The sequence below is a fragment of the Camelus dromedarius genome, chromosome 6, assembly GCF_036321535.1.
Source record: "Camelus dromedarius isolate mCamDro1 chromosome 6, mCamDro1.pat, whole genome shotgun sequence".
In the NCBI taxonomy this organism is placed as follows: domain Eukaryota; kingdom Metazoa; phylum Chordata; class Mammalia; order Artiodactyla; family Camelidae; genus Camelus; species Camelus dromedarius.
In genome coordinates, this window is record NC_087441.1 from 92,007,883 (window position 1) to 92,030,053 (window position 22,171).

Here is a 22,171-nt window from a genome sequence, read left to right on the forward strand (position 1 = left end):
TGGTTGTTGGAGGCTTCAAGAGAAAAGAGTTGGCATGTCCCCTTCAAACTTTTGGAATGCTATTTTACATTGAGACTGTCTGTTTTTCCTTAGAGCTGACAAATTCTTACAGAAATTGTCAAGTCTGGCTTCTAGGTTGATTTGGTAATTTTCAAAAACTAAATTCATTTTCATATAAATCCCAAAACATATAAATTGATACTGTTAACTTTCTTAAAGACTGCAACTGCCTTGTCAACATAAGGTCAATGCTGGAGTCTTCGGAAAATCCCTCCGACAATGGCTGTAAAAAAACGGAACGAAACAAATATCCAATTTCTGTGAATTATTTGTGAAAAGTGTTGATTTCTCGATGCCCAGTAAGAAGAGAACCAGTGCAAACTGCTCTCACTAGCTACCATACACAAAACATTGTAAACACACACTCACCCAGCCCTTGGCAAGGACACTTCACGAAGAGTGGTCTGTTACTTCCAAAGACAGGATGAGGCCTCAGAAAAACCGGAAGCAGGAAAAGGCAAAGTAGAGAATGGAAACCAGTGCAGGATATGACCTCTGGTAATGGAGCATCAAAGGTGAAACTCTGTTTTACTTGGAAGCACACTCTCAAGCGGGCAGCAGGCATGGGATTGAAGATGATGCGCTGAGTATTAGCAGAGTGCACAGCAGATGCTTGGCTGACAGAACTCAAAGAAATCAGTTCAAAATATCCCCACAATTGAATCTGAGACCAAGATCCGAGCTGCCAAATCTGAGCTAGCAGAGGCAGCGGAAAAAGCGGGGTAGGGCTACAGATGATGGCTCTCGCACAACTCAGGGATCTAGAGTGCGTTGTGGGTTTTGGTGGGTACTTTCAACAGAGCAAAGAGAACTGTAAACTCAGTGAGACAGCAACCGCACTGGCGCGTGAGGTTGAGTTTATCGAAATGTCCTATGGCCACATCCACTGCATCTGCAGGACCAGGGTCCAATTTGATATTTTGCCAATAGAGCACGTGTGGGGCTCAATCAGAGGTATCATGCATCTGGACTGAGGGTTCCTGGGGGCGTTGGGTTTGAAATCAGTATTAAAAGATTTAGGATCTGCTACATTCATAACCTGGATTGTGATTACCCTCTGGTTTCAGGCAGACGATGCAGAACAGCTCTGTGGTTGCCTTCGTGAACCCATAACTCAAGAATGAGAGAACTAGGAAGAGTGGTAAAAGTCCACAGCATGAGAAGATGAAGCATTTCTTACAGCATTATCACCCAAATGCAGATGCTACATTTTGGATGGTACTGATAGGGTAATGCACCGAGGACACATAGGTCTGTCTGCGGGATCAGCCCAGCAGGCCCTGAAGTATGACATCCATACATATGCTTCCACTGGTGTTTCTGTAGACAGAGAAGCTCTGGGAAGAACTGGTAACATTGGGACATTCCCGTGGCAGTAGAAAGTACAAGCGCACTCTACGTTGGCAGTTTTGCAGACACTTCAAAATGACATACAGAAGAATGCAGAGCTGAAAACCAATAGACGATTCATTTCCACTAGAGTAAGTGCCCTGTGCACTTTCAGAATTGTGAGATGAGTGTAATAAAATGAAGTTCTACTAACTGAAGCGGTATGGTGTGTTCATTACAACAAAGGCAACACCAGGATTTAGATTTATACCAGACAACACACACAGGAACAGGGCATGGCATCAAGGTCTAGGGAAAATTATCCTCACAGAAATACCATGGAATTGTGTACATCAAAGAGTCTAAAATTTTCACGTAACAAAGCCCTATTAGTCTATATTAAATACATGATAGTACCTGACTTTTAGAGTAAAAGAAGTATAGTAAAAGAAACAGGAAGTACCATTTTCAGTTCCAAAGATATTGAAGGCCCAAAAAATAAGCTTTCAAACAACTAGACGGCAAAACGATACCAGAGCAAGCTCTGAAAATGGAGGTGAGGAAAACACTGACGAACCACAGTGCCTCAGAATCACAAAAGGCAGAATACCAGAAAAGGGGAAGAGAAACTCTAAATTAGAATCCTATATTATCAGAAAACTCAATGGATGAGATACAAACTGGGCTAAAGTCAATCCTAAGCAGACTACATAATGCAGAGGGACTCGTGAATGACTGTGAGGACAGGGGAACAGAAATCCCTCGATCAGAAGAAGACACAGAAAAGCAAGTGCAAACCAACGCTAACATCACTGTTGAATCCTGGGTGAAGACAAGGCAGGTAAGAATAGGACTCATAGGTATCCCAAATGGAAAAGCAAGAGATAAAATAATAAATTCTGAAAAGGAATTTGTAGAAAAATCAGAATGAAACTTGCTGAAAGCCAAGAAAGTATCATCTATACGAATTCAGGAAGTACACAGCGTCCAAAAGAGGTGGAATACAAATAGACCAACAAGCAGCAGTTGAATTCAAATAAACAAATTTCATGATCATCCCAGCGATGTAAATTGCACCTCGAAGAAAGCAACTTAGTCACAACAGAACCTCAAGAGGGGTTTCAGCTGATATGTCGGCAGAAATTTTGCAGCACGGGGAGGAGTGCCAAGACATAGAAAATATCCTGAATGAGAAAAAGCTGCAATCTAGGGTAGCCTATGCCAAATGACCACCGTTTATAACAACGGCAGAGCTAGGGAAATTCACTGACCGGCAAATCTGAAAAGAATTCAGCAGTTTGAGACTGATCCTAAAACAAAAATTGAGAATCCTACCCTGAGTAGAAAAGTAGCAAGATGAAATGGAAATAACAACACCATTATTGCAAATGCAAGAAGAGCCTGAGTTGCAAAGAAGTAAGAAGAAGAAGGCAAGGAGGACATCAAAATCCTAAAGATGGGAGAGGGTAGCAGGAAATCATAGGTGATTTTAAGCACTATCTTAAGTGAACAGCTTACATTACTGACGCAAAACGAGAGATGCATGGCCTAATGTGTTTGCAAAACAAACAATCAGACAAACAAACAAACACCAAAAGGTTACAGTTGGCTGGCATATACCAAACAACCATGATTATTCAAGACAAAATACTCAAAATGATGTCAAGGATCATTCAGCACGCATCGACCTATTATCGCTGTTACCATGTACTCAACAATCTTGTATTCCGAAAACAGACGCGTGTATTACTATTCATAGATACTGATCCAGAAGTGCATATCGTGAGCCAAACCAAATGACGGTTTTGAATAAGAGTGGGTCATAGAAAGGGATATAGAATTAGAAGTCTTCCAACAGGATGAATGAATGACTAATTCTAACCTACGTAGAGAAGAAATGGCATAAGCCTATAACAAAGACAAGTAGCTCTGCAAAACTGAACTAAGAGCAAAAGAGACAGACAGGAAAGTGCACGTTGGAATTGGTTTCATTTCTAGGAATTTCAGCCCCCATGAAACAAATGGATCCATGTTCTGAAAGTGTGGGTGTTTCAGCAGAAAGCAACAGACGGATATGTAATCTGGGTGAATGGATTTTACACAAACGTGAGATTCCTTAAGGGGGTCTCCGTGTACTGTGAACTATTAGAAAGTTTAAATACGTGTGAATCCATAAACTAATCATGGACACTATTCCCTCCATTTGTACTGTGTATACAGATCTGAACAAAAGGAAAGAGGGAACAGAAAAGGACAATGGGACCCTTCTGGATAGAATCACATTTCCCTTAGGAAACTCTCGTCTAATGCAGCATCACCCCCAACACTGACTTGATGCATCAATCACTGGGGATGGCAGTTACCGGTTGGATTCCAGGTGGAAAGTTGGTGTGTAACATGAGGCTTGTTGCGGCTGGTGGATCCAAGGTAACTGGGCAGAATTCTGTGGGTGGATCAGTTTGATGTTGGGTCTGCTGCCCTATGTGGAGATTGGCTTAGGTCTTTTGTTCGGGAAGCTGAGTAAGTTCGAGATACTGCTGCTGCCCAAAGACCTGAGTTCACGGGTCTGTTTCCAGAATCTGAAAGGGCAGACAGTGGAAGATCTGCCTGTCATCAGCTTACTGGTGAGGCTCCGAGGTATTTTCAGACTTGCCCAGTCGTGTTGATGTCGACTTTATGGGAGACACGAAGAGAAGTTGGCAGAAACAATGGCTGCATGGATTGAGGAGATGTGCGAACACATTGATGAAAGTTGTTCTGCTACAGTGGGGATTATCGGCATGGAGAAATCTCTAGAGCATACCAGGCTCAAAAGACAGTCATGAGACCTACTGAACCTCGCTGATACTGGCAGAAACATAAGGAGAGTCAACGTGCCCTTGAGAAAGTAACTCGATTCTCAGCTCCAAGAACGGGTTCAAGATTCCTGACGTCTAAAATAGAAGAGATGGCAGAGATGATAAAAGCGCTCATGTTCTTGGAAGAGGTCGTGAGAATCCACACATCCAAGGGGCTTTTACGAATCATTCAGACCGAAATGCACCAAGCCCAGGGAAGCCTATTCCCACGTTTGTGCCTAGCTATCAATCACATGCTCTTCCCTCCACTCCACTCAGGCATCCATTTCAAATGATCAGAACCTGAGCTGCAAAAAATCCAGTAGGAGGAGAGCAAGCCCCTACTAGAATCAGAGTTCCTCCTCCTTCACACTCGGTGAACAACAGTGAACTCCTTAAAGGTGAAATACTCTCGACTAAAATATATATTAATTGAATACTTAACTCACACAAAGGAATGATGACCTTCCCTTAGATGCAGGAAATGCTGGTTTTATGTATTCTTTGGGCAGAAAGGAGGGTGGGAACTGAGGGGAATCTTTGAATGAACTTGAATATGTATTAGGCCTCAGTTTTTCAAGACATTACAGGAAATATTAGAAGTCAGATAGTGAACTGAACTGTAAAATTCGCCAAACACATTAAAGACACACTTTATCTGGACAGTCATTCACTTCCGTCAAGCCCCGGGTGCACTACATCTTGGAGGTGCAGACTTGGTTGTTTTAAATTGCTTTACCCAACATGATCGGATGATTAAGCCTTCTCAGCACTGATAGAAGAGCACCTGGTTCTCAATAGCCTAGCATAGCTGCAGCAGGATTCTCATAGTTAAATGCCTCTAGGTGCTTTTGGAATCAAGCCAAAATGTATATATTCTGTTTAGGTTTACTTGTATACTCCTTGAGAGGAATGTTACCCCTTGAAATGCCAACATTGCCTAGTATGAGTCATTGGGGGTAAAGGGCACCAGGTGCACAAGGGAAACCCAGAATGGGGGTTATTTCATGGTTCCAATAGTTACTTCATTCTTCCTTTTGTTGTTGGAGGCTTCAAGAGAAAAGAGTTGGCATGTCCCCTTCAAACTTTTGGAATGCTATTTTACATTGAGACTGTCTGTTTTTCCTTAGAGCTGACAAATTCTTACAGAAATTGTCAAGTCTGGCTTCTAGGTTGATTTGGTAATTTTCAAAAACTAAATTCATTTTCATATAAATCCCAAAACATATAAATTGATACTGTTAACTTTCTTAAAGACTGCAACTGCCTTGTCAACATAAGGTCAATGCTGGAGTCTTCGGAAAATCCCTCCGACGATGGCTGTAAAAAAACGGAACGAAACAAATATCCAATTTCTGTGAATTATTTGTGAAAAGTGTTGATTTCTCGATGCCCAGTAAGAAGAGAACCAGTGCAAACTGCTCTCACTAGCTACCATACACAAAACATTGTAAACACACACTCACCCAGCCCTTGGCAAGGACACTTCACGAAGAGTGGTCTGTTACTTCCAAAGACAGGATGAGGCCTCAGAAAAACCGGAAGCAGGAAAAGGCAAAGTAGAGAATGGAAACCAGTGCAGGATCTGACCTCTGGTAATGGAGCATCAAAGGTGAAACTCTGTTTTACTTGGAAGCACACTCTCAAGCGGGCAGCAGGCATGGGATTGAATGTGATGCGCTGAGTATTAGCAGAGTGCACAGCAGATGCTTGGCTGACAGAACTCAAAGAGATCAGCTCAAAATATCCCCACAATTGAATCTGAGACCAAGATCCGAGCTGCCAAATCTGAGCTAGCAGAGGCAGCAGAAAAAGCGGGGTAGGGCTACAGATGATGGCTCTCGCACAACTCAGGGATCTAGAGTGCGTTGTGGGTTTTGGTGGGTACTTTCAACAGAGCAAAGAGAACTGTAAACTCAGTGAGACAGCAACCGCACTGGCGCATGAGGTTGAGTTTATCGAAATGTCCTATGGCCACATCCACTGCATCTGCAGGACCAGGGTCCAATTTGATATTTTGCCAATAGAGCACGTGTGGGGCTCAATCAGAGGTATCATGCATCTGGACTGAGGGTTCCTGGGGGCGTTGGGTTTGAAATCAGTATTAAAAGATTTAGGATCTGCTACATTCATAACCTGGATTGTGATTACCCTCTGGTTTCAGGCAGACGATGCAGAACAGCTCTGTGGTTGCCTTCGTGAACCCATAACTCAAGAATGAGAGAACTAGGAAGAGTGGTAAAAGTCCACAGCATGAGAAGATGAAGCATTTCTTACAGCATTATCACCCAAATGCAGATGCTACATTTTGGATGGTACTGATAGGGTAATGCACCGAGGACACATAGGTCTGTGTGCGGGAACATCCCAGCAGGCCCTGAAGTATGACATCCATACATATGCTTCCACTGGTGTTTCTGTAGACAGAGAAGCTCTGGGAAGAACTGGTAACATTGGGACATTCCCGTGGCAGCAGAAAGTACAAGCGCAATCTACGTTGGCAGTTTTGCAGACACTTCAAAATGACATACAGAAGAATGCAGAGCTGAAAACCTATAGACGCTTCATTTCCACTAGAGTAAGTGCCCTGTGCACTTTCAGAATTGTGAGATGAGTGTAATAAAATGAAGTCCTACTAACTGAAGCGGTATGGTGTGTTCATTACAACAAAGGCAACACCAGGATTTAGTGTTATACCAGACAACACACACAGGAACAGGGCATGGCATCAAGGTCTAGGGAAAATTATCCTCACAGAAATACCATGGAATTGTGTACATCAAAGAGTCTAAAGTTTGCACGTAACAAAGCCCTATAAGTCTATATTAAATACATGATAGTACCTGACTTTTAGAGTAAAAGAAGTATAGTAAAAGAAACAGGAAGTACCATTTTCAGTTCCAAAGATATTGAAGGCCCAAAAAATAAGCTTTCAAACAACTAGAGGGCAAAACGATACCAGAGCAAGCTCTGAAAATGGAGGTGAGGAAAACACTGACGAACCACAGTGCCTCAGAATCACAAAAGGCAGAATACCAGAAAAGGGGAAGAGAAACTCTAAATTAGAATCCTATATTATCAGAAAACTCAATGGATGAGATACAAACTGGGCTAAAGTCAATCCTAAGCAGACTACATAATGCAGAGGGACTCGTGAATGACTGTGAGGACAGGGGAACAGAAATCCCTCGATCAGAATAAGACACAGAAAAGCAAGTGCAAACCAACGCTAACATCACTGTTGAATCCTGGGTGAAGTCAAGGCAGGTAAGAATAGGACTCATAGGTATCCAAATGGAAAAGCAAGAGATAAAATAATAAATTCTGAAAAGGAATTTGTAGAAAAATCAGAATGAAACTTGCTGAAAGCCAAGAAAGTATCATCTATACGAATTCAGGAAGTACACAGCGTCCAAAAGAGGTGGAATACAAATAGACCAACAAGCAGCAGTTGAATTCAAATAAACAAATTTCATGATCATCCCAGCGATGTAAATTGCACCTCGAGGAAAGCAACTTAGTCACAACAGAACCTCAAGAGGGGTTTCAGCTGATATGTCGGCAGAAATTTTGCAGCACGGGGAGGAGTGCCAAGACATAGAAAATATCCTGAATGAGAAAAAGCTACAATCTAGGGTAGCCTATGCCAAATGACCACCGTTTATAACAACGGCAGAGCTAGGGAAATTCACTGACCGGCAAATCTGAAAAGAATTCAGCAGTTTGAGACTGATCCTAAAACAAAAATTGAGAATCCTACCCTGAGTAGAAAAGTAGCAAGATGAAATGGAAATAACAACACCATTATTGCAAATGCAAGAAGAGCCTGAGTTGCAAAGAAGTAAGAAGAAGAAGGCAAGGAGGACATCAAAATCCTAAAGATGGGAGAGGGTAGCAGGAAATCATAGGTGATTTTAAGCACTATCTTAAGTGAACAGCTTACATTACTGACGCAAAACGAGAGATGCATGGCCTAATGTGTTTGCAAAACAAACAATCAGACAAACAAACAAACACAAAAAGGTTACAGTTGGCTGACATATACCAAACAACCATGATTATTCAAGACAAAATACTCAAAATGATGTCAAGGATCATTCAGCACGCATCGACCTATTATCGCTGTTACCATGTACTCAACAATCTTGTATTCCGAAAACAGACGCGTGTATTACTATTCATAGATACTGATCCAGAAGTGCATATCGTGAGCCAAACCAAATGACGGTTTTGAATAAGAGTGGGTCATAGAAAGGGATATAGAATTAGAAGTCTTCCAACAGGATGAATGAATGACTAATTCTACCCTACGTAGAGAAGAAATGGCATAAGCCTATAACAAAGACAAGTAGCTCTGCAAAACTGAACTAAGAGCAAAAGAGACAGACAGGAAAGTGCACGTTGGGATTGGTTTAATTTCTAGGAATTTCAGCCCCCATGAAACAAATGGATCCATGTTCTGAAAGTGTGGGTGTTTCAGCAGAAAGCAACAGACGGATATGTAATCTGGGTGAATGGATTTTACACAAACGTGAGATTCCTTAAGGGGGTCTCCGTGTACTGTGAACTATTAGAAAGTTTAAATACGTGTGAATCCATAAACTAATCATGGACACTATTCCCTCCATTTGTACTGTGTATACAGATCTGAACAAAAGGAAAGAGGGAAGAGAAAAGGACAATGGGACCCTTCTGGATAGAATCACATTTCCCTTAGGAAACTCTCGTCTAATGCAGCATCACCCCCAACACTGACTTGATGCATCAATCACTGGGGATGGCAGTTACCGGTTGGATTCCAGGTGGAAAGTTGGTGTGTAACATGAGGCTTGTTGCGGCTGGTGGATCCAAGGTAACTGGGCAGAATTCTGTGGGTGGATCAGTTTGATGTTGGGTCTGCTGCCCTATGTGGAGATTGGCTTAGGTCTTTTGTTCGGGAAGCTGAGTAAGTTCGAGATACTGCTGCTGCCCAAAGACCTGAGTTCACGGGTCTGTTTCCAGAATCTGAAAGGGCAGACAGTGGAAGATCTGCCTGTCATCAGCTTACTGGTGAGGCTCCGAGGTATTTTCAGACTTGCCCAGTCGTGTTGATGTCGACTTTATGGGAGACACGAAGAGAAGATGGCAGAAACACTGGCTGCATGGATTGAGGAGATGTGCGAACACATTGATGAAAGTTGTTCTGCTACAGTGGGGATTATCGGCATGGAGAAATCTCTAGAGCATACCAGGCTCAAAAGACAGTCATGAGACCTACTGAACCTCGCTGATACTGGCAGAAACATAAGGAGAGTCAACGTGCCCTTGAGAAAGTAACTCGATTCTCAGCTCCAAGAACGGGTTCAAGATTCCTGACGTCTAAAATAGAAGAGATGGCAGAGATGATAAAAGCGCTCATGTTCTTGGAAGAGGTCGTGAGAATCCACACATCCAAGGGGCTTTTACGAATCATTCAGACCGAAATGCACCAAGCCCAGGGAAGCCTATTCCCACGTTTGTGCCTAGCTATCAATCACATGCTCTTCCCTCCACTCCACTCAGGCATCCATTTCAAATGATCAGAACCTGAGCTGCAAAAAATCCAGTAGGAGGAGAGCAAGCCCCTACTAGAATCAGAGTTCCTCCTCCTTCACACTCGGTGAACAACAGTGAACTCCTTAAAGGTGAAATACTCTCGACTAAAATATATATTAATTGAATACTTAACTCACACAAAGGAATGATGACCTTCCCTTAGATGCAGGAAATGCTGGTTTTATGTATTCTTTGGGCAGAAAGGAGGGTGGGAACTGAGGGGAATCTTTGAATGAACTTGAATATGTATTAGGCCTCAGTTTTTCAAGACATTACAGGAAATATTAGAAGTCAGATAGTGAACTGAACTGTAAAATTCGCCAAACACATTAAAGACACACTTTATCTGGACAGTCATTCACTTCCGTCAAGCCCCGGGTGCACTACATCTTGGAGGTGCAGACTTGGTTGTTTTAAATTGCTTTACCCAACATGATCGGATGATTAAGCCTTCTCAGCACTGATAGAAGAGCACCTGGTTCTCAATAGCCTAGCATAGCTGCAGCAGGATTCTCATAGTTAAATGCCTCTAGGTGCTTTTGGAATCAAGCCAAAATGTATATATTCTGTTTAGGTTTACTTGTATACTCCTAGAGAGGAATGTTACCCCTTGAAATGCCAACATTGCCTAGTATGAGTCATTGGGGGTAAAGGGCACCAGGTGCACAAGGGAAACCCAGAATGGGGGTTATTTCATGGTTCCAATAGTTACTTCATTCTTCCTTTTGTTGTTGGAGGCTTCAAGAGAAAAGAGTTGGCATGTCCCCTTCAAACTTTTGGAATGCTATTTTACATTGAGACTGTCTGATTTCCTTAGAGCTGACAAATTCTTACAGAAATTGTCAAGTCTGGCTTCTAGGTTGATTTGGTAATTTTCAAAAACTAAATTCATTTTCATATAAATCCCAAAACATATAAATTGATACTGTTAACTTTCTTAAAGACTGCAACTGCCTTGTCAACATAAGGTCAATGCTGGAGTCTTCGGAAAATCCCTCCGACGATGGCTGTAAAAAAACGGAACGAAACAAATATCCAATTTCTGTGAATTATTTGTGAAAAGTGTTGATTTCTCGATGCCCAGTAAGAAGAGAACCAGTGCAAACTGCTCTCACTAGCTACCATACACAAAACATTGTAAACACACACTCACCCAGCCCTTGGCAAGGACACTTCACGAAGAGTGGTCTGTTACTTCCAAAGACAGGATGAGGCCTCAGAAAAACCGGAAGCAGGAAAAGGCAAAGTAGAGAATGGAAACCAGTGCAGGATCTGACCTCTGGTAATGGAGCATCAAAGGTGAAACTCTGTTTTACTTGGAAGCACACTCTCAAGCGGGCAGCAGGCATGGGATTGAATGTGATGCGCTGAGTATTAGCAGAGTGCACAGCAGATGCTTGGCTGACAGAACTCAAAGAGATCAGCTCAAAATATCCCCACAATTGAATCTGAGACCAAGATCCGAGCTGCCAAATCTGAGCTAGCAGAGGCAGCAGAAAAAGCGGGGTAGGGCTACAGATGATGGCTCTCGCACAACTCAGGGATCTAGAGTGCGTTGTGGGTTTTGGTGGGTAATTTCAACAGAGCAAAGAGAACTGTAAACTCAGTGAGACAGCAACCGCACTGGCGCATGAGGTTGAGTTTATCGAAATGTCCTATGGCCACATCCACTGCATCTGCAGGACCAGGGTCCAATTTGATATTTTGCCAATAGAGCACGTGTGGGGCTCAATCAGAGGTATCATGCATCTGGACTGAGGGTTCCTGGGGGCGTTGGGTTTGAAATCAGTATTAAAAGATTTAGGATCTGCTACATTCATAACCTGGATTGTGATTACCCTCTGGTTTCAGGCAGACGATGCAGAACAGCTCTGTGGTTGCCTTCGTGAACCCATAACTCAAGAATGAGAGAACTAGGAAGAGTGGTAAAAGTCCACAGCATGAGAAGATGAAGCATTTCTTACAGCATTATCACCCAAATGCAGATGCTACATTTTGGATGGTACTGATAGGGTAATGCACCGAGGACACATAGGTCTGTCTGCGGGATCATCCCAGCAGGCCCTGAAGTATGACATCCATACATATGCTTCCACTGGTGTTTCTGTAGACAGAGAAGCTCTGGGAAGAACTGGTAACATTGGGACATTCCCGTGGCAGCAGAAAGTACAAGCGCAATCTACGTTGGCAGTTTTGCAGACACTTCAAAATGACATACAGAAGAATGCAGAGCTGAAAACCTATAGACGCTTCATTTCCACTAGAGTAAGTGCCCTGTGCACTTTCAGAATTGTGAGATGAGTGTAATAAAATGAAGTCCTACTAACTGAAGCGGTATGGTGTGTTCATTACAACAAAGGCAACACCAGGATTTAGTGTTATACCAGACAACACACACAGGAACAGGGCATGGCATCAAGGTCTAGGGAAAATTATCCTCACAGAAATACCATGGAATTGTGTACATCAAAGAGTCTAAAGTTTGCACGTAACAAAGCCCTATAAGTCTATATTAAATACATGATAGTACCTGACTTTTAGAGTAAAAGAAGTATAGTAAAAGAAACAGGAAGTACCATTTTCAGTTCCAAAGATATTGAAGGCCCAAAAAATAAGCTTTCAAACAACTAGAGGGCAAAACGATACCAGAGCAAGCTCTGAAAATGGAGGTGAGGAAAACACTGACGAACCACAGTGCCTCAGAATCACAAAAGGCAGAATACCAGAAAAGGGGAAGAGAAACTCTAAATTAGAATCCTATATTATCAGAAAACTCAATGGATGAGATACAAACTGGGCTAAAGTCAATCCTAAGCAGACTACATAATGCAGAGGGACTCGTGAATGACTGTGAGGACAGGGGAACAGAAATCCCTCGATCAGAATAAGACACAGAAAAGCAAGTGCAAACCAACGCTAACATCACTGTTGAATCCTGGGTGAAGTCAAGGCAGGTAAGAATAGGACTCATAGGTATCCAAATGGAAAAGCAAGAGATAAAATAATAAATTCTGAAAAGGAATTTGTAGAAAAATCAGAATGAAACTTGCTGAAAGCCAAGAAAGTATCATCTATACGAATTCAGGAAGTACACAGCGTCCAAAAGAGGTGGAATACAAATAGACCAACAAGCAGCAGTTGAATTCAAATAAACAAATTTCATGATCATCCCAGCGATGTAAATTGCACCTCGAGGAAAGCAACTTAGTCACAACAGAACCTCAAGAGGGGTTTCAGCTGATATGTCGGCAGAAATTTTGCAGCACGGGGAGGAGTGCCAAGACATAGAAAATATCCTGAATGAGAAAAAGCTACAATCTAGGGTAGCCTATGCTAAATGACCACCGTTTATAACAACGGCAGAGATAGGGAAATTCACTGACCGGCAAATCTGAAAAGAATTCAGCAGTTTGAGACTGATCCTAAAACAAAAATTGAGAATCCTACCCTGAGTAGAAAAGTAGCAAGATGAAATGGAAATAACAACACCATTATTGCAAATGCAAGAAGAGCCTGAGTTGCAAAGAAGTAAGAAGAACAAGGCAAGGAGGACATCAAAATCCTAAAGATGGGAGAGGGTAGCAGGAAATCATAGGTGATTTTAAGCACTATCTTAAGTGAACAGCTTACATTACTGACGCAAAACGAGAGATGCATGGCCTAATGTGTTTGCAAAACAAACAATCAGACAAACAAACAAACACAAAAAGGTTACAGTTGGCTGACATATACCAAACAACCATGATTATTCAAGACAAAATACTCAAAATGATGTCAAGGATCATTCAGCACGCATCGACCTATTATCGCTGTTACCATGTACTCAACAATCTTGTATTCCGAAAACAGACGCGTGTATTACTATTCATAGATACTGATCCAGAAGTGCATATCGTGAGCCAAACCAAATGACGGTTTTGAATAAGAGTGGGTCATAGAAAGGGATATGGAATTAGAAGTCTTCCAACAGGATGAATGAATGACTAATTCTACCCTACGTAGAGAAGAAATGGCATAAGCCTATAACAAAGACAAGTAGCTCTGCAAAACTGAACTAAGAGCAAAAGAGACAGACAGGAAAGTGCACGTTGGAATTGGTTTCATTTCTAGGAATTTCAGCCCCCATGAAACAAATGGATCCATGTTCTGAAAGTGTGGGTGTTTCAGCAGAAAGCAACAGACGGATATGTAATCTGGGTGAATGGATTTTACACAAACGTGAGATTCCTTAAGGGGGTCTCCGTGTACTGTGAACTATTAGAAAGTTTAAATACGTGTGAATCCATAAACTAATCATGGACACTATTCCCTCCATTTGTACTGTGTATACAGATCTGAACAAAAGGAAAGAGGGAAGAGAAAAGGACAATGGGACCCTTCTGGATAGAATCACATTTCCCTTAGGAAACTCTCGTCTAATGCAGCATCACCCCCAACACTGACTTGATGCATCAATCACTGGGGATGGCAGTTACCGGTTGGATTCCAGGTGGAAAGTTGGTGTGTAACATGAGGCTTGTTGCGGCTGGTGGATCCAAGGTAACTGGGCAGAATTCTGTGGGTGGATCAGTTTGATGTTGGGTCTGCTGCCCTATGTGGAGATTGGCTTAGGTCTTTTGTTCGGGAAGCTGAGTAAGTTCGAGATACTGCTGCTGCCCAAAGACCTGAGTTCACGGGTCTGTTTCCAGAATCTGAAAGGGCAGACAGTGGAAGATCTGCCTGTCATCAGCTTACTGGTGAGGCTCCGAGGTATTTTCAGACTTGCCCAGTCGTGTTGACGTCGACTTTATGGGAGACACGAAGAGAAGATGGCAGAAACACTGGCTGCACGGATTGAGGAGATGTGCGAACACATTGATGAAAGTTGTTCTGCTACAGTGGGGATTATCGGCATGGAGAAATCTCTAGAGCATACCAGGCTCAAAAGACAGTCATGAGACCTACTGAACCTCGCTGATACTGGCAGAAACATAAGGAGAGTCAACGTGCCCTTGAGAAAGTAACTCGATTCTCAGCTCCAAGAACGGGTTCAAGATTCCTGACGTCTAAAATAGAAGAGATGGCAGAGATGATAAAAGCGCTCATGTTCTTGGAAGAGGTCGTGAGAATCCACACATCCAAGGGGCTTTTACGAATCATTCAGACCGAAATGCACCAAGCCCAGGGAAGCCTATTCCCACGTTTGTGCCTAGCTATCAATCACATGCTCTTCCCTCCACTCCACTCAGGCATCCATTTCAAATGATCAGAACCTGAGCTGCAAAAAATTCAGTAGGAGGAGAGCAAGCCCCTACTAGAATCAGTGTTCCTCCTCCTTCACACTCGGTGAACAACAGTGAACTCCTTAAAGGTGAAATGCTCTCGACTAAAATATATATTAATTGAATACTTAACTCACACAAAGGAATGATGACCTTCCCTTAGATGCAGGAAATGCTGGTTTTATGTATTCTTTGGGCAGAAAGGAGGGTGGGAACTGAGGGGAATCTTTGAATGAACTTGAATATGTATTAGGCCTCAGTTTTTCAAGACATTACAGGAAATATTAGAAGTCAGATAGTGAACTGAACTGTAAAATTCGCCAAACACATTAAAGACACACTTTATGTGGACAGTCATTCACTTCCGTCAAGCCCCGGGTGCACTACATCTTGGAGGTGCAGACTTGGTTGTTTTAAATTGCTTTACCCAACATGATCGGATGATTAAGCCTTCTCAGCACTGATAGAAGAGCACCTGGTTCTCAATAGCCTAGCATAGCTGCAGCAGGATTCTCATAGTTAAATGCCTCTAGGTGCTTTTGGAATCAAGCCAAAATGTATATATTCTGTTTAGGTTTACTTGTATACTCCTAGAGAGGAATGTTACCCCTTGAAATGCCAACATTGCCTAGTATGAGTCATTGGGGGTAAAGGGCACCAGGTGCACAAGGGAAACCCAGAATGGGGGTTATTTCATGGTTCCAATAGTTACTTCATTCTTCCTTTTGTTGTTGGAGGCTTCAAGAGAAAAGAGTTGGCATGTCCCCTTCAAACTTTTGGAATGCTATTTTACATTGAGACTGTCTGTTTTTCCTTAGAGCTGACAAATTCTTACAGAAATTGTCAAGTCTGGCTTCTAGGTTGATTTGGTAATTTTCAAAAACTAAATTCATTTTCATATAAATCCCAAAACATATAAATTGATACTGTTAACTTTCTTAAAGACTGCAACTGCCTTGTCAACATAAGGTCAATGCTGGAGTCTTCGGAAAATCCCGCCGACGATGGCTGTAAAAAAACGGAACGAAACAAATATCCAATTTCTGTGAATTATTTGTGAAAAGTGTTGATTTCTCGATGCCCAGTAAGAAGAGAACCAGTGCAAACTGCTCTCACTAGCTACCATACACAAAACATTGTAAACACACACTCACCCAGCCCTTGGCAAGGACACTTCACGAAGAGTGGTCTGTTACTTCCAAAGACAGGATGAGGCCTCAGAAAAACCGGAAGCAGGAAAAGGCAAAGTAGAGAATGGAAACCAGTGCAGGATCTGACCTCTGGTAATGGAGCATCAAAGGTGAAACTCTGTTTTACTTGGAAGCACACTCTCAAGCGGGCAGCAGGCATGGCATTGAAGGTGATGCGCTGAGTATTAGCAGAGTGCACAGCAGATGCTTGGCTGACAGAACTCAAAGAAATCAGCTCAAAATATCCCCACAATTGAATCTGAGACCAAGATCCGAGCTGCCAAATCTGAGCTAGCAGAGGCAGCGGAAAAAGCGGGGTAGGGCTACAGATGATGGCTCTCGCACAACTCAGGGATCTAGAGTGCGTTGTGGGTTTTGGTGGGTACTTTCAACAGAGCAAAGAGAACTGTAAACTCAGTGAGACAGCAACCGCACTGGCGCGTGAGGTTGAGTTTATCGAAATGTCCTATGGCCACATCCACTGCATCTGCAGGACCAGGGTCCAATTTGATATTTTGCCAATAGAGCACGTGTGGGGCTCAATCAGAGGTATCATGCATCTGGACTGAGGGTTCCTGGGGGCGTTGGGTTTGAAATCAGTATTAAAAGATTTAGGATCTGCTACATTCATAACCTGGATTGTGATTACCCTCTGGTTTGAGGCAGACGATGCAGAACAGCTCTGTGGTTGCCTTCGTGAACCCATAACTCAAGAATGAGAGAACTAGGAAGAGTGGAAAAAGTCCACAGCATGAGAAGATGAAGCATTTCTTACAGCATTATCACCCAAATGCAGATGATACATTTTGGATGGTACTGATAGGGTAATGCACCGAGGACACATAGGTCTGTCTGCGGGATCATCCCAGCAGGCCCTGAAGTATGACATCCATACATATGCTTCCACTGGTGTTTCTGTAGACAGAGAAGCTCTGGGAAGAACTGGTAACATTGGGACATTCCCGTGGCAGTAGAAAGTACAAGCGCACTCTACGTTGGCAGTTTTGCAGACACTTCAAAATGACATACAGAAGAATGCAGAGCTGAAAACCTATAGACGATTCATTTCCACTAGAGTAAGTGCCCTGTGCACTTTCAGAATTGTGAGATGAGTGTAATAAAATGAAGTTCTACTAACTGAAGCGGTATGGTGTGTTCATTACAACAAAGGCAACACCAGGATTTAGAGTTATACCAGACAACACACACAGGAACAGGGCATGGCATCAAGGTCTAGGGAAAATTATCCTCACAGAAATACCATGGAATTGTGTACATCAAAGAGTCTAAAGTTTGCACGTAACAAAGCCCTATAAGTCTATATTAAATACATGATAGTACCTGACTTTTAGAGTAAAAGAAGTATAGTAAAAGAAACAGGAAGTACCATTTTCAGTTCCAAAGATATTGAAGGCCCAAAAAATAAGCTTTCAAACAACTAGACGGCAAAAAGATACCAGAGCAAGCTCTGAAAATGGAGGTGAGGAAAACACTGACGAACCACAGTGCCTCAGAATCACAAAAGGCAGAATACCAGAAAAGGGGAAGAGAAACTCTAAATTAGAATCCTATATTATCAGAAAACTCAATGGATGAGATACAAACTGGGCTAAAGTCAATCCTAAGCAGACTACATAATGCAGAGGGACTCGTGAATGACTGTGAGGACAGGGGAACAGAAATCCCTCGATCAGAAGAAGACACAGAAAAGCAAGTGCAAACCAACGCTAACATCACTGTTGAATCCTGGGTGAAGACAAGGCAGGTAAGAATAGGACTCATAGGTATCCCAAATGGAAAAGCAAGAGATAAAATAATAAATTCTGAAAAGGAATTTGTAGAAAAATCAGAATGAAACTTGCTGAAAGCCAAGAAAGTATCATCTATACGAATTCAGGAAGTACACAGCGTCCAAAAGAGGTGGAATACAAATAGACCAACAAGCAGCAGTTGAATTCAAATAAACAAATTTCATGATCATCCCAGCGATGTAAATTGCACCTCGAGGAAAGCAACTTAGTCACAACAGAACCTCAAGAGGGGTTTCAGCTGATATGTCGGCAGAAATTTTGCAGCAAAGGGGAGGAGTGCCAAGACATAGAAAATATCCTGAATGAGAAAAAGCTACAATCTAGGGTAGCCTATGCCAAATGACCACCGTTTATAACAACGGCAGAGCTAGGGAAATTCACTGACCGGCAAATCTGAAAAGAATTCAGCAGTTTGAGACTGATCCTAAAACAAAAATTGAGAATCCTACCCTGAGTAGAAAAGTAGCAAGATGAAATGGAAATAACAACACCATTATTGCAAATGCAAGAAGAGCCTGAGTTGCAAAGAAGTAAGAAGAAGAAGGCAAGGAGGACATCAAAATCCTAAAGATGGGAGAGGGTAGCAGGAAATCATAGGTGATTTTAAGCACTATCTTAAGTGAACAGCTTACATTACTGACGCAAAACGAGAGATGCATGGCCTAATGTGTTTGCAAAACAAACAATCAGACAAACAAACAAACACCAAAAGGTTACAGTTGGCTGACATATACCAAACAACCATGATTATTCAAGACAAAATACTCAAAATGATGTCAAGGATCATTCAGCACGCATCGACCTATTATCGCTGTTACCATGTACTCAACAATCTTGTATTCCGAAAACAGACGCGTGTATTACTATTCATAGATACTGATCCAGAAGTGCATATCGTGAGCCAAACCAAATGACGGTTTTGAATAAGAGTGGGTCATAGAAAGGGATATAGAATTAGAAGTCTTCCAACAGGATGAATGAATGACTAATTCTACCCTACGTAGAGAAGAAATGGCATAAGCCTATAACAAAGACAAGTAGCTCTGCAAAACTGAACTAAGAGCAAAAGAGACAGACAGGAAAGTGCACGTTGGGATTGGTTTCATTTCTAGGAATTTCAGCCCCCATGAAACAAATGGATCCATGTTCTGAAAGTGTGGGTGTTTCAGCAGAAAGCAACAGACGGATATGTAATCTGGGTGAATGGATTTTACACAAACGTGAGATTCCTTAAGGGGGTCTCCGTGTACTGTGAACTATTAGAAAGTTTAAATACGTGTGAATCCATAAACTAATCATGGACACTATTCCCTCCGTTTGTACTGTGTATACAGATCTGAACAAAAGGAAAGAGGGAAGAGAAAAGGACAATGGGACCCTTCTGGATAGAATCAAATTTCCCTTAGGAAACTCTCGTCTAATGCAGCATCACCCCCAACACTGACTTGATGCATCAATCACTGGGGATGGCAGTTACCGGTTGGATTCCAGGTGGAAAGTTGGTGTGTAACACGAGGCTTGTTGCGGCTGGTGGATCCAAGGTAACTGGGCAGAATTCTGTGGGTGGATCAGTTTGATGTTGGGTCTGCTGCCCTATGTGGAGATTGGCTTAGGTCTTTTGTTCGGGAAGCTGAGTAAGTTCGAGATACTGCTGCTGCCCAAAGACCTGAGTTCACGGGTCTGTTTCCAGAATCTGAAAGGGCAGACAGTGGAAGATCTGCCTGTCATCAGCTTACTGGTGAGGCTCCGAGGTATTTTCAGACTTGCCCAGTCGTGTTGACGTCGACTTTATGGGAGACACGAAGAGAAGCTGGCAGAAACACTGGCTGCATGGATTGAGGAGATGTGCGAACACATTGATGAAAGTTGTTCTGCTACAGTGGGGATTATCGGCATGGAGAAATCTCTAGAGCATACCAGGCTCAAAAGACAGTCATGAGACCTACTGAACCTCGCTGATACTGGCAGAAACATAAGGAGAGTCAACGTGCCCTTGAGAAAGTAACTCGATTCTCAGCTCCAAGAACGGGTCCAAGATTCCTGACGTCTAAAATAGAAGAGATGGCAGAGATGATAAAAGCGCTCATGTTCTTGGAAGAGGTCGTGAGAATCCACACATCCCAAGGGGCTTTTACGAATCATTCAGACCGAAATGCACCAAGCCCAGGGAAGCCTATTCCCACGTTTGTGCCTAGCTATCAATCACATGCTCTTCCCTCCACTCCACTCAGGCATCCATTTCAAATGATCAGAACCTGAGCTGCAAAAAATCCAGTAGGAGGAGAGCAAGCCCCTACTAGAATCAGAGTTCCTCCTCCTTCACACTCGGTGAACAACAGTGAACTCCTTAAAGGTGAAATACTCTCGACTAAAATATATATTAATTGAATACTTAACTCACACAAAGGAATGATGACCTTCCCTTAGATGCAGGAAATGCTGGTTTTATGTATTCTTTGGGCAGAAAGGAGGGTGGGAAGTGAGGGGAATCTTTGAATGAACTTGAATATGTATTAGGCCTCAGTTTATCAAGACAGTACAGGAAGTATTAGAAGTCAGATAGTGAACTGAACTGTAAAATTCGCCAAACACATTAAAGACACACTTTATGTGGACAGTCATTCACTTCCGTCAAGCCCCGGGTGCACTACATCTCGGAGGTGCAGACATGGTTGTGTTAAATTGCTTTACCCAACATGATCGGATGATTAAGCCTTCTCAGCACTGATAGAAGAGCACCTGGTTCTCAATAGCCTAGCATAGCTGCAGAAGTATTCTCATAGGTAAATGCCTCTAGGTGCTTTTGGAATCAAGCCAAAATGTATATATTCTGTTTAGGTTTACTTGTATAATCCTTGAGAGGAATGTTACCCCTTGAAATGCCAACATTGCGTAGTATGAGTCATTGGGAGTAAAGGGCACCAGGTGCACAAGGGAAACCCAGAATGGGGGTTATTTCATGGTTCCAATAGTTACTTCATTCTTCCTTTTGTTGTTGGAGGCTTCAAGAGAAAAGAGTTGGCATGTCCCCTTCAAACTTTTGGAATGCTATTTTACATTGAGACTGTCTGTTTTTCCTTAGAGCTGACAAATTCTTACAGAAATTGTCAAGTCTGGCTTCTAGGTTGATTTGATAATTTTCAAAAACTAAATTCATTTTCATATAAATCCCAAAACATATAAATTGATACTGTTAACTTTCTTAAAGACTGCAACTGCCTTGTCAACATAAGGTCAATGCTGGAGTCTTCGGAAAATCCCTCCGACGATGGCTGTAAAAAAACGGAACGAAACAAATATCTAATTTCTGTGAATTATTTGTGAAAATTGTTGATTTCTCGATGCCCAGTAAGAAGAGAACCAGTGCAAACTGCTCTCACTAGCTACCATACACAAAACATTGTAAACACACACTCACCCAGCCCTTGGCATGGACACTTCACGAAGAGTGGTCTGTTACTTCCAAAGACAGGATGAGGCCTCAGAAAAACCGGAAGCAGGAAAAGGCAAAGTAGAGAATGGAAACCAGTGCAGGATCTGACCTCTGGTAATGGAGCATCAAAGGTGAAACTCTGTTTTACTTGGAAGCACACTCTCAAGCGGGCAGCAGGCATGGGATTGAAGGTGATGCGCTGAGTATTAGCAGAGTGCACAGCAGATGCTTGGCTGACAGAACTCAAAGAAATCAGCTCAAAATATCCCCACAATTGAATCTGAGACCAAGATCCGAGCTGCCAAATCTGAGCTAGCAGAGGCAGCGGAAAAAGCGGGGTAGGGCTACAGATGATGGCTCTCGCACAACTCAGGGATCTAGAGTGCGTTGTGGGTTTTGGTGGGTACTTTCAACACAGCAAAGAGAACTGTAAACTCAGTGAGACAGCAACCGCACTGGCGCGTGAGGTTGAGTTTATCGAAATGTTCTATGGCCACATCCACTGCATCTGCAGGACCAGGGTCCAATTTGATATTTTGCCAATAGAGCACGTGTGGGGCTCAATCAGAGGCATCATGCGTCTGGACTGAGGGTTCCTGGGGGCGTTGGGTTTGAAATCAGTATTAAAAGATTTAGGATCTGCTACATTCATAACCTGGATTGTGATTACCCTCTG